Source organism: Pleurodeles waltl, chromosome 3_1 (assembly GCF_031143425.1).
Source record: "Pleurodeles waltl isolate 20211129_DDA chromosome 3_1, aPleWal1.hap1.20221129, whole genome shotgun sequence".
In the NCBI taxonomy this organism is placed as follows: Eukaryota; Metazoa; Chordata; class Amphibia; order Caudata; family Salamandridae; genus Pleurodeles; species Pleurodeles waltl.
The window spans coordinates 490,907,805-490,921,914 of NC_090440.1; positions in this window are offsets into that span (position 1 = coordinate 490,907,805).

The window sequence follows — 14,110 nt, forward strand, 5'->3', positions numbered from 1 at the left end:
AGAAAAAAAATCACTTGAGGAAAGTCACCCTAGTAGTTGTGATAAATTAGTGCGCTACCACAAGTCCAACTCTAAGATGTATTTCAGGTGTGGTAGCAATGCGCACAGTGCTGACTTCAAGGGTTGTATTGTTTAAAACAGTAAACTTTGCATTTGTATAGTGCACCACTAACCTGTTAGGGTCTCAAGGCACTGTTTGTATACTGCTGTGGAACCCCTCCTGGCTTTTTTCTGTTAGGCACCCTCTCCTGGGCATCCCCAGTATGAAACCAGGCATCCAAGCTGTCAGAGATGTTGTGGAGATTAAGGAAGCTATTGCCCAGAGTTACCCATTAATTAAATTAGGCACTGAGGTGAGAATTATCTGGTCCAAGCGGATTGACCCAAGACCCACCAAGGTGGGAACTGAACCCTGGTCCCAGGCCAGATCTCTGCATCAGGGTCTGCCACTCTAACCATTGTGCCACACTTTTCTGTTGTGCCACACTCCTTGTTTGGGGAAAGGAGTGCAGGAAGTGTGGAAGGAAAGGCCATTTTGCTAAAGTATGTAGAGCGTCTTCAAGCAAAGTAGCAATGGTGCAAGGTCATTTAAAGCTGGATACTCATGAAGAATCTGAAGAAGACAGGATTTTGTGCGTACAAAATGCCGTTGTGGGGAGATGTTCTCGACCTAAAGCAAAGTTCTTGATTAAGGGTAGAATGGTCCAACTTATGGTGGATTCAGGATCTTTGTATACCATTGTACCTAAAAGCATGGTGGATCATGAATGGCCAGGTGTTTCCTTACAGCCTACGGACATAAATCCGGGTGGTTACCAAGGAGAGCAAATTGACTTTATTGGTTATATGCTGGCAAACATAGTGTTTCAAGACAGATCAGTGGAAGGCAAAGTGTATGTAGCTGAGTCTGGGCCACCCATTTTGGGGTGGCAACACCAGCATGACCTTCACATTGTGATCAACCCAAGAACCCCATCTCAAGTTATGGTGTTGGAGGATATGTCCATTGATGATATTATCAAAGGGGTGAGTGAAGTTTTTTCGGAAAACATTGGAACATTGAAAGGTTATGTGCACAAAGTTGTATTAAAAGAGAATGCAGTCCAAGCGCAACATGTGTTACGGAACATTCCCATAACAGTTAAAGGGGCGGTAAAGCAACTGATTGATGATATGATTTCCAAAGGCATCATTGAGCCCGTAGAAAGCTCTGAGTGGATTTCTCCGATGGTCATTACAAAGAAAACAGATGGAAGACTGAGATTTTGTGTGGACTTACGCAGTGTCAACCACAGCATCGTAGTGGACACCTTTCCTCTACCGAATATCAATGAAATGTTGTTATTGTTGAAGGGGGGTGTTTTTTCAGCAAACTTGACCTCAAGAGTGCATATCATCAAATAAAGTTGCATCAGGATTCTAAAAAACGTACAGCCTTTATAACATCAGAGGGGACTTTCCAATTTAACAGGATGCCTTTTGGCTTGTCCTCGGCTGCAAGTGTATTCCAGAGGATGATGTCAGTTGTTTTTAAAGGAGAGGAAAATGTTTTATTCTTTCAAGATGATATTCTTGTTTTTGGTGAAACGATACGTAGCCATAATGTTGCATTGAAATGTGTGTTTGATAAACTTAAATCTGCAGGACTAACCCTCAAGAAAGAGAAGTGTACGTTTTTGGTGGAAGAGGTTGAATATTTGGGACAGACTCTCTCAAAGGACGGTGTGAAACCAATAAAAGATTTATTAAGATCCATCAGAGATGCTCCTCCACCAAATAACAAAGATCACTTGAGGTCATTTATGGGCCTTATAGAGTATTATTAGAAATTCATTCAGAATTTTGCGGATAAAACTGATGGTTTGAGGAAATTACTTAAGAAAAACATGAGTTTCCTTTGAGGTGTTGAAAAAGATAAGTGTTTCAATTCCATCAAAGAAGAATTGTACAATGCTGGTGTCCTGGTACCATTTGATGTGAATCGTAGGTCTATCGTCACGGTGGATGCGAGTGCTGTGGGTTTAGGTGCAGTACTATCCCAGCATGATGCTGGTGGAGAAAAGACAGTAGCGTGTGCTTCCAGAATGTCATCTCCCAGTGAAAGGAATTATTCTGTCTTTGAGAAAGAGGCCTTGGCAGCTGCTTGGGCGTTAGAGTACTTTTGCACCTTTATTTGGGGGACAAGAATTGTACTACGCACAGATCATAAACCATTAGTTAAGGTGTTATCACCTGGTGGTGCGGGAAACGGTTCAGCGAGGTTAGCTAGATTGGCCTCAAGGTTGCAAGAATACATGTATGTGGTGGAACACATTTCTGGTTGGCGTAACATGCAAGCTGATTGTTTGTCTCAGTTGCCGGTTCAGGATTGGAGTGAAACGGATTTGGAGAGTGATGGAGATATTGTTGTCGCGAGTGTTGAGGATGTCTTTGAGAGTATGCGTGGGGCCATTTCTAAGGATAAGTGGTTGAGGAGTTTGAAGGATGATGTTGTTTTGGGTGAGGTGGTTGGTTTAGTGAAGTGCAGTGCTAAAAGGGAGAGTTGTGTAAGCACATCTACGCGGCCGTATTTGAAGGTGTTGGATGAGCTAACTTTGTGTGAAAATGAGGTATTAATGAGAGGTGATAAATTTATTCCTCCATCATGTTTGCGTTTTGACTTGTTCAGGTTAACCCATGAGGGACATTTGGGTCAGACATTAACCAATAAAAGGTTGAGAGAAAATGTTTGGTGGCCAGGCATGGATAGTGACGTTGAAGTGTGGGTGGAGAAGTGGAGTGTGTGCAAGGACAGTGAGAAAAGGTTGAAGGTTGCCAGTCAATCCTTTGGTGGTGTTATTGAGAATCCTGGTATGGTGTGGCATAGTGTGTGTGTGGATTTTATAGGACCAATAGCACAAGTTGGTGGTCCATTGAGGTTTGCAATGGTATTGGTGGTTTGGCATTCCAAGTGGTGATTTGGCATTCCAAGTGGGTGGTGGTGAAATTTATGAAGGAGATTACCACTAGATCTACTATCAAAAGTTTGGAAACAATTTTTAGGGAAGAGGGAAATCCTTACAAGTTCATCACAGATAATGGTACCCAGTTGATTTCAACAGAAATGAAAGATTAGTTGTTGAGGGCAGGGATCAAACGCTCTCACAGCAGTTTGTATAATCCCCGAGCCAATGACATTCTAGAGAGCGCTAATCATTTGGTGAAGGGGGCGATTCAAATGGCTTTGGTTAGCGGCAACAGCGTTGAATCAATGGTATCGGACATGGTTTGGGCATATCGCACCACAAGGAATAGTGTGACAGGTGAAGTCCCTTTTGAGTTGATGAGAGGAAGAAGGGCTGGGACAAGAGTGTTTCCGGTATGGATGAGAACTATGTTGGATAATTGTCTACTTGGTGGAAAGGATGGTGTTAATAATTGGGAGGTGGAAGGGAAGTATAACGAAAGCAGCAATGTGTGGTCTATTTTGAGTAGTCCTAACAGGATTCGTAAAGGTGATTGGGTGAACATTAAAGTCAAAGCAGGTGTGTGGAAGAATTTTCTCGGCCCCGTTCAAAGTGAGAGAGATGCATTGTTTCTTTGTAGTTTTGGAGAATGGTGAAAGGTGGAATTTGAGGAAAGTGGCTAAGTATGGTGATGCAAATTCTGTACGGGTGGGAGAAAAAGAATGTTTTTCAAATGTTCAGAGCAGTAGTGTGGAGAATGGTTGTAGTAGTTATATGTTGATGGATGACAATTCCTTGATTCATAATAATGTGGATGGTAGTGTTGATGAAGGGGGTGCTTGGCATTTAAGAGAGAGAGAAGATGAAAACCATACGTTATTACGAAGAACTCAAAGGAATCAGAGAACTCCTGCTTATTTAAAGGACTATGTAAGATGATATTTCTCTATATATTTTGCTTAGTCTTTTTGAGTGCTACGAAGGACTCAAAGGAATCACAGAACTCCTGCTTATTTAAAGGACCATGTAAGATGATATTTCTCTATATATTCTGTTAGTCTTTATTAGTGCTAAGTTCCTAATGTTCATCTCATGTTATTTAGTTTTATTTTTTGTTGGTGGGCGCGGTGTTCCTTTTCTGGGCAGTTGCTCGACTGGCTGGTGAAGGGAAGCCGCACGCAGTGGTACCTCCTTTAATAAACCGTTTCTCTTACATAAGTTTATGCTGTATGAGTCGTTCAGTAGTCACAGCACTAATGCTTTTTACTGATACTTGTGCAGCATCTTTTAAAACAAAACTGCTTTCTTACCCATGCTGTGTAGCAAAAAAAAGAAAAAAAGGCTTATGCTGCTATCATTCTAATGGTGCACGTGTGGTGGTGTGTTTTTGTGTGCATCCGTCACTATGCATCCGTATGCCTAGGGAATGACACAGGTACCTTTTTTTGGTTTATTTGCCAATACAAGGTGGTGGACACCAATACAATCGGTATATAAATATTTTGATTTTAGTGCTGAGCACACATTTTTCAAAATGGAGCAGCCAGCTAGTAAATGGCAGCTGCCAGCCTTCCAAATCAAAAATACATTTTAAAAATAGCTTAAATATTCTTGAGGGATTCTGAGAGTAATAGAGGAGTGTTCGCAGGGATCAGTGGTAAAGAACCATTAGGTGTCAGGCACTGCACTCATAACAAGACGGCCCCTTTACAGTGGAGCACGCAGCCCTTTAGGCTACGTGCTGCACCATGACAGCTGCTCATCGTCAGCTTCCCTCCGCATGCATTTACTTATGTGGAGGCATCGTCCTCCTTCTTCTCATCCTTCAACACTTAATGAGGCGGCCCCTTTAAGATGAGCACGTAGCCCTTAATCCTACACACTGCACCATGATGGCTGCTCGTCATCAGCTTCCCTCCCCATGCACTAATCTGTGTGGAGGGGTTATCCTCCTTCGTCTCGTCCTTCCAAGTGCTCGGTGCCCTTGCATGGCGTTTTTTTGTTCTCCGTGGAGTCGTCCCACTTCCCACTGTCAAAACCTGGCAAAGATAAGCAAAATACATTATTCAAATGGCTACCTTTACAGATTGGTAACATTTATGGTTTATACTAAAACAATGAAGGAATACCTTGCTTCATAGACTGGCAAAGGCAACTATTATTTTTCAGTTTTTCTATGTCTAGCTAAGGGAAGGAAGATAATTTTGTTTCTCAGCAGCTATTAACTTGTGGTGGTCGCCACCAGGTAGTTATAGTTAGGACCTAGTTTATACATGAAAAGCATTTTTTATTTGTCTATATCTTTGGCACCTTTTGATGAATCTTCACGAAACCTTCCAACAAAATTTGCCAGTCCTGTCAACTGCTGCCTGAAAAGTTTTAGGGTGATCCACCCAGGGGGCCGAGAAAAAAGGTAGGTTCAAAAACACGTTCTCTCCATTTATTTTTTATAGGGATTTTGAACAGCAATAACGCAAAAACTACTGGACGGAATTACACCAAATTGGCAAGGAAGGTAGGTCCTGGTCCAGAAAGAGTGCTTTGTTTGTTTTGGTGTAATTCCATCCAGTAGTTTGAGCAAGTAAGGGTAAAACAAATTTGTATATTTAGGGATGCAAAGGATTCGCAACCCCTTCCAATCTCCTGCAGAGATCTGATTGGCTGATAACAGTTCAACAACAGAAGCTGGTGAAGTGTTGTCAGCCATCTTGAGACTCTGCTTCAGCCGAGTCCCAAAATAAAAGTTAAAAAAAGAGAAATGGGGCTAGGGTACGAACACCCTAACCCCTCAGGGCTAAAAAGCATTTTCTTTTTAATTTTACGAGCGGAGACGCAGTGGAATCTGCTTGTAAAATAAATGAAAAAACTAAGCAATTTGTTAGTTTAATGCCCCGGGGTGGGCCAAGTCCTGGAAGCATTTCTTTTAAAACAAAAGTGGGGGTGGGGAATCCTGGCCCCCTCCCGATGCCCCAGGGACCACCACCTCCCTGGGGCTTATTTTTTTGTACGCAGGCCCTGCAGCCCCCCAGCTGCCCTGGGGACCACACCCGGGGACTATGCTTTATTTGGAGCGGGGGCCATGCTCTCCCACTGCCCCGGGGACCTCCTCCTCCAGGTCAAATGTTTACAAAAAGAAAGAGAATCCCTATGGGATCCCTGCCCCCCTAGAAACCACCACCCCTCTGGGCAAAGTTCTTGTTGGAGGGGGGGCCACAGGAGCCCCCTTTGTGGAGCCACAGGAGCCCCCTTTGTGGCGCCACTGATGGCCCTGGGGACCGCCACCCCCTAGGGATGGCTACTGCTATGTCCCGTGGGTGCCAACCCCTGGGACATAGCTGTTTGCTGTGTCTTGGCTGCAGCGCTGCAGCTAAGCCATATCAAACACTTTGGGTTTTCACAGCAGGACCTTTAAAGCAGGTCTCACTGTCAAAATATGAAGTTTCATCTTTGTGCAGGGGACATAGATGAAATGCTTTAGCAAGAAGGGAGCTACGGTCAAAACAGCTCCCTGCTTGCTAAAGTATTGGCACTGCAGGGGACGCCTTAAAGCTTTCCCCGCAGTGGCAGGTAGCCTGTAAGCCCTTTTTATTAAAAAGAATATGTATTATAAAAAAAAGAAAGAAAGATCAAATAGTGACTTCGGGGAGCTCTTTACGGCTCCCTCGCATTCCCACATAGTCAGCAAAGGGTTTTTTAATCAATTGTTAAAAAACATATTTAAATAAATTTAAAAAAAGAAGGGACCATGGGGAACCCTTGAGGGCTTCCTTGTGTTCCCACATAACCCGTAAAGGGCTTTGTAATAATCAAATAAATAGATAGTTAAGAAAGTAGGGACCATGGGGAGCCTTTGAGGGCTCCCTTGCGATCCCACATAGCCCACAAAGGGCTAAAAAAAAAAATGAAGAAAAAAAAAACTCATATAGCTCAGTGTGCAGGTTGCAGACTGGCACAATGAGCTATGGGGGTTTGAGTCCAGCTGGACTCCTTTCCTTTTTTTAAAATAACAATTATTATAATTTTTTAAAAATATTAAATAATCACTTTTATTAAATCCAAGAAAAATATCTCATTCTAAGAATATGAGATATTAAAGCCTAAAACAACTCTGTCTTTCTCTCTCATTTTCTTTCTCTCTCTCTGTCTCTCTTTCAATCAATTTCTCCCAATCACACACCCACTTAGACAGTTACGCACTCACTCACAGACCCACTGACACCCTCATGTACCCACTCACAGACCCACGCATACACTGTCACACCCACTAAAACACTGATGTACGTATTCTCACACACAGACAGACAATCTGACGCCCATTCTCACCTCTACATGCACTCTCTCAAACCTATTCTCACACCCAGAGAAGTTGCGGCTAATTCCCACTGCGCATAGCAAAAGGGCTGTGCGCAGCATGGGTTTAGGTGGATATGGGGTGTTGGCCGCAGGGTCTGGTTACAGGTCAGTACCTGTGACCAACTGCCGCTGCACATGGGCTAAGACCGTACGTGATGATAGTTGCATTAATGTATAATAATTAAAATTACTATACATTAAAAAAATTACAGAAATTCACTGAAAAAAACAAAGGTTACAGGGACGTTATAGTTAGGTAACAGAATTAAAAAAAAAAACATAGAAATTCACTTAAAAAAACAAAGTTTACAGGGAAGTTATAAATAAGCTCACATTTTAAACGTACAAAACCATAGAAATCCACCAGTTATAGTTAAAGTTAGCTCATATTACAATAACTCGTGCACTAAGGTAACTATAACTCATGCCCTCGCCATACACTGCTAATTACCCCAAAATTTATGTCAATCATGCCATCTTTCATAACACCTTTGATAATATCAATGTCATATTTGCAGTTAACCTTTTGATGAAAAAAATGTGCATTTGCGACGGCGTCAGTTGTAGTTACCTTAGGGCACGTGATATGGGGCCAGATGTAGGTAGGTAAAAAATAGCGAATCGGAAATAGCGACTCCATGCAAATCACTATTTCCGACTCACAAAACCAAATGCCATAAAGACTCGCCATACTAAATTGCGAGTCGCAGAGGTGTCGCACCACAATTTGCAACCTCCGTTTTAGCGAGGTTGCAATTTGCGCGAAGGATGTGGTCCGGTGTCGCCAAACGCGACTCACTTGCAAATTGCCTGCAGGTGGAACACAACAGTTGGGAAACCCACTTCCTGGCTCTCGGTGATGACATCAGAACCAGGAAGTCACCAAATAGAACTGGGAGGAGGGAGGAGCACACCCAGCCCAAACTGCAGAGCCACACCCAGGTGAGAGGAGCTGCAGCAACAATGGAGAAGGAGACAGCCAGCGCTGGCAGGAAGAGAAAATTAAAGTTCTCTGACAAGGAGTTGGAGGTCCCTGACACTCAAAAGAAACAAAGTTGGCAAGACACCCAGGAAAAAATAAATGCCATTGGGGTAAGCCACCGCACCCTACATGAAATCAGGAAAAGGTGGTATGACCTTCGCTCCAGGACCAAGGAGAGGGTTGCGGAGTGCATGAAGGAGATGCAGGGCACTGGAGGAGGCCCATCCACCGTTCCACCACCTACAGCCCTGGAAACCATGGTGGAGATAACACTGGAGCCGGAGGCTATACTGGGCATAGGAGATGTGGACATTTCAGCACCTGGAACATCCAAAAGTGAATACCATGATATATGCTTTGACACCCACAGATACCCACAAATACACTATACACACAATCCCAGTACACAGCAGCAGGCACCACCAGACTAGCTCCATTCCAATCTAGCAACCTCTAGAATAGGGCATTATGGGCAATGTAGTACAGTAGTCAAAATATTGGCAAATGTTTATTATGAGTCAAAAAACAGATGTGCGAGACTGACAGTGTATCCCCAATGTCCCACACGTCTCCCACAAGGCCCCCCCATCAGCGAACACGTGCAGGGAGAGGAACATGGGCCAGACCCACAGGAGGTGAATGCCACTGACACAGCAGGGCACAGCAGGACACCACCACCCATGAAAATGCCACCAGAGTCCATGGAAGATCCTGCGCTGGATATGGAGGCAGCAGTGGTAGCACCAGGGCCATGGCCTACAGAGAGGCACCCACAGCCAGCTGCAGGAGCAGTGAGCAGATGCCGCCACAGAGTGCAGTCTGTGCACAGTGAGGATGTCTGGTGTTGTTGATTTCTGCCTCATTCCTGGGAAGGTATATATATCTGGACATGTGTGCGAGTATGGCATCTAGGAAACGTCTGAAGAATCGTGAGAGGGCACTTTGGGATACCCCACCTGCCACTGCAATCACCCCCTGATAGCTATCCGAGGCCAAGAGGTGCAGTGAGCATAGCACTTGCACATGTGTGGGGATGGCGCTGCCGCGCATTGTCTGTCGTTCAAGCTGAGGTTTCAGCAGTTCAATTATTTCTAAGATAACAGCACTGCTTAGTCTGTATTTGTCATAAATCTCCTCCTCAGTTTGTTGGAATAGTGTCTGCCTGGTTCGGTATATCCTCTCCTGTCTCTGCCTCCTCCTCCTCTGCTGGGCAGCCTGGACTCTCCTCTTCCATGCAATCACGTACAGTTCAGCCATTTTGAGTCACCCAGATGCCTTCTGGGTCTCCTTTTATACTTTCTGACTGGCTTTTGCATATGGTTTGCGGGTCGCAATTTGCGACTTCCTGATTGCGAGTCGCAAAATCAGGTCGCAATTTTTGCGAGTCGGTGCTTGGTCGCATCACTATTTGCTAATCGGAAATGGGATTTTTGCATCTCATTTCAGATTTTGCAGGGTCGCAAATAGCGATTTGGGCCATTTGTGACTCACAAAACTTTGCTACATCTGTGGTGCCGTTCTTAGGGCCAGGTGTACAAAGCATTTTTCTAGTCGCAAAGGGGACAATTTGCAGAATCGGCCCCTTTCCGACTAGAAAAATGCTTTTGCGATGTACAAAGCCCAAACTGTGATTTGTTAACTTGTTACCGAATCGCAGTTTGGCTTTTGCGATTTGGTATTAGGAAGGGGAGAGTCAAGGGCGTCCTTTCCTAATACCGAATCTAGATGGTATGCATGATTGTTTTGTGACTGCGAATGCGGTCGCAAAACAATCGTAGTTAGCACCAATTTCAAATTGATGCTAACCATTTTGCAAAAGGGAAGTGGTCCTCTTTGGACCCCTTCCCCTTTGTGAATGCATGCAAAACATTTTTTCAGAGCAGGCAGTGATCCCACAGACCACTGCCTGCTCAAAAAAAATGTAAAGAAAACTTTTCATTTTTGTTTTCGAAATGCATTCCATTTTCCTTTTAGGAAAACGGGCTGCTTTTAAAAAAAAAATACTGCTTTATTTAAAAGCAGTCACAGCCATGGTGGTCTGCTGACACCAGCAGGCCACCATCCCTGTGAGTGCTGCCATTTCCAATGAGGCTGCAAATTGCGACCGACCTCATGAATATTCATGAGGTAGGTCATTTGCGACCCCATTGCGAATCAGTCAGTGTCATTGACACTGTTGTACATCCGGTTTTGCGACTCGCAAATTGCAAGTTGCTAAGACTCGCAGTTTGCGAGTCTCAAAACTGGATCTTCGTACATGTGGCCCTTAATCCTTAGAAAACAGTGAGAATGCTGTTGTTACACAAAGTACTTGGTTAGGGTCCAAAAGAAAGTCTCACTGGCGAGGGTGCATTGGAAAAGACCAGCGAAGCATCAATTTCTCACTCGCAAGCTAGACTGTGGTCGTTCCTTCTCCGGTCGGGTCAGCGTGCATTGTTTTCTCTCTCCCGCAAGGGGGTGATTCGTTGATTACCAGACGGGCACCTCAGGTCTGGGCATGCTTTGCGTTAATTTTTCATGCAAAGCGATGTTGCGTTCAAAATCCGGTTGCACGTGTCAGGAAACCGAGCTGCATGGGGCTTGTGTCATTATCAGCAACGCTAGCCACGATGCATCGATCTCCCAGCCGCAATGCAGGTGGAGTGTCAATTTTAGCCGTGAAGCTGGTGGCGCATAGTTTATCTGCTGCGTTGCAGATGCTGCAACAAAAGTTTCCCCGCACAGCAGTCTGTGCATGGATTTCCGTCCTTTTCCATCAGCTTCATCTTTCAAGGGCCCAGAGACAATTTAGGGCACCACTTGGCAGGGCAGGACTCTCAGCAGAGAGTCCAGGTGCTGGCAGAGAGAAGTCTTTGATGTCCCTGAGATTTGAACAACAGGAGGCAAGCTCAGTTCAAGCCCTTAGAGATTCTTCACCAGTGGGAAGTCACACAAAAGTCAGTCTTTGTCCTCTCTCAGGCAGAAGCAGCTACTGCAGGCCACCCCAGCAAAGCGCAGTCACAGGCAGAGGGGCAGTACTCCTCCTCCAGCTCTCCAGCTCTTCTCCTTGGCAAAGGTTCCTCTTGGTTCCAGAAGTAATCTTAAAGAAATCTAAAGTGTGGAGTTTTGGGCCCAATACTTATACCCCTTTCTGCCTTTGAAGATGACAAACTTCAAAAAGAGAAGTCTCTCTTGTTTGCAAGATCCTGCCTTGCCCACACCAGCCCCAAACACACACCACAAGGGGTTTGGAAGCTGCAATGTGTGAGGGCAGGCACAGCCCATTCAGGTGTAAGTGACCACTCCTTCCCTCCCATTCATCCCAGGTGGCTCATCAGGATATGCAGGCTACCCCCCAGCTCCCTTTATGTCACTGTCTAGAGGAGATTCACAAACAGCCCAACTGTCAAACTGACCCAGACAGGCAATCCACAAACAGGCAGAGTAACAGAATGGTTTAAGCAAGAAAATACCTACTTTCTAAAAGTGGCATTTTCAAACTAACAATCTAAAAAACAACTTCACTAAAAGATGCATTTTTATATTGTGAGCTCAGAGACGCTAAACTCCACATTTCCATCTGCTCCCGAAGGGAATCTGCACTTTAACGTTAATATCAAGCCATTGTTGCCTGTTTCAGCCACTGCATGAAACCAAAATTTCCTGTCAACTTATTCTCAGGAGTATTTCAGTAAAAGCATCATTCCTCATCTACTTGTGTCTGATTGGATAGCATATTAATGTTTTCATGCATTCCGCCTTCATTAAAAATCCTGCACTCAATTCCCCACACATACACCTTGTGCCTAAAACAAGTTTGGAAGGCGTGAACCAAGTAGATAGATATATTCAAAAAGTCTCTTCCCTTTGAAAATATCTTTTAAAACTGGTTTATATTCTATTTTTTGCAGACTTAGAATTTGTGTACGGCAATAATTACTTTTTTAAACATACCGACTTTTTATATTGTTATTTTTTCATAAAAAATAAATGCATGTTTGCAGTAGAGTTTACATACAGTTTTACAAGAGGTGAAAAGCTTAGCAAGATTTTAAGTCAGCCGGCTCATAATTGCGGACTGTGGCTGATGGCTCAGATATATTTAACATACACTGGCAATATCAGGCAGCAGACAAATGAAGGGAAATAGCTGCACATGGGTTTTCACTGTACAATAATGTGAGAAATTGGGTTCTTGGTTGAGGGGGTTGTGAACCCTGCTTAACCAACAACCACAACCCCTGTTAGAGTGAACCACAAAATCATTAAATTAACCTGTGCTTAGCCTTCTGGTAGCTTGGCACAAAAGCAATCAGGCTTAATGTAGAGGCAATGTGTAAAGTACTTATGAAGCACACAATCAATAATTAACACCACACATTTTTGATAAATGATTTGACACCAAAGTGACAAAAATCCAATTTGTAGAAGCAGAGTTATGAATTTATAAAGCTTGAAGTAAAAACTAGATCCCAAACAACATTAAAACCCAAAATGCGCACATCTAGTCATGTGACATCGGACCAATGCCGAAAAATATGTCTGGCCACAATGGTGCGTGAGTCAGACACCAGAAATGGATTGGCTTTGGTCGGTGCTTACCTTCAGACTTAGAAGAAATTTCAACAACAAAGTTCTAAGAAGGTAGAAGTTGAGCGGCGCAAGGCTGCAGGCAGAGCCTGAGGAGGAGGCATCGGGGAGCCACTGGATGAGTTCACAGTGAAGATTTCCATGTTCCTACATTAGCCTTTTTTTTGGAAGTTGAAAATCTCCAGCGTAGTGAGGTTCCACTGGACCAGATGTCCCTTTTGCAAAGTGCAGTTGAACAGGATTTGCTGCCATGAAGAAGATCATAGTGGGAGCAGCCACGCAGATAGACAGTGGATAGGAACACAGGTTGCCCCGGTCTCCTCTCAGGTCTCAGAGAGGAGACTGGGGCAACCTGTTTGCCTCTCCACCATCCACATTTTGGATTTTGGCTATCTGGACCCCTTTATCCACCACTTCCAAGGGTCCAGGGATGTGGAAGGACCACTTGGAGGTTGAAACTCACTAAGGAGCATATTTATACCCCATTTGCGCCAAATTTGTGTAATTTTTTTAATGCAAATTCAGCACAAAGCTAACTCCATATTTATATTTTAATGCTAGACCCATCTAACATCAAAATACTGGAGTTTGCACCATTTTTTAGATGTGTGAACCTATCTTGCGTCAATGAGATGCAAGGTAGGTGTTTGTCACGATTCCTCCACTTCGATTGTAGACGAGCTAACAGCCACGATTTGATTCTTGTGCACATCAGTAAGAGTGTACATTGCAGGACAGTGGTGGTTAGTGTTGGCTGTGTGGCAGGCTCGTTTTTACATGGCCATATTCATGGGATATTGATCATTATAATGTTGATCGTGTCCTTTCCCAGTTCGACTGTACCAATTGGTTACATTTGCCAAGTCTTTTTGAACATTGCAGTAATCCTCGTGTCCTTTCTCAGTTTCCATAGTTTCTTCCACAGCTGTCTCTGAAGCTATAAAAGCAGCCCAGCCCCACACACACATGCAGGTTATTCCTGTGGAGACTGGTGTTGTCTCCGGTCCTGCTCATTTCCCTAGGACACTCTTCTTTCCCAGTCCTCATAGAGTCAGTGTGTCATCGCTTGTTGCAAAAGCAGCATTCCCCAAATGTTTTCAGTCACTGTCTGATAGGAAATCAATGGTTATTCATAGGATCGAAAGAACGGCAATCCAGCAGCAAGTTCCTATGGCAGGGTGAATCGTCCCGTGAAGATTTGTAAAATGTTAAACCAGTGAAATCAATGTTGTACTGAACAATATTGATATATCGATGATTT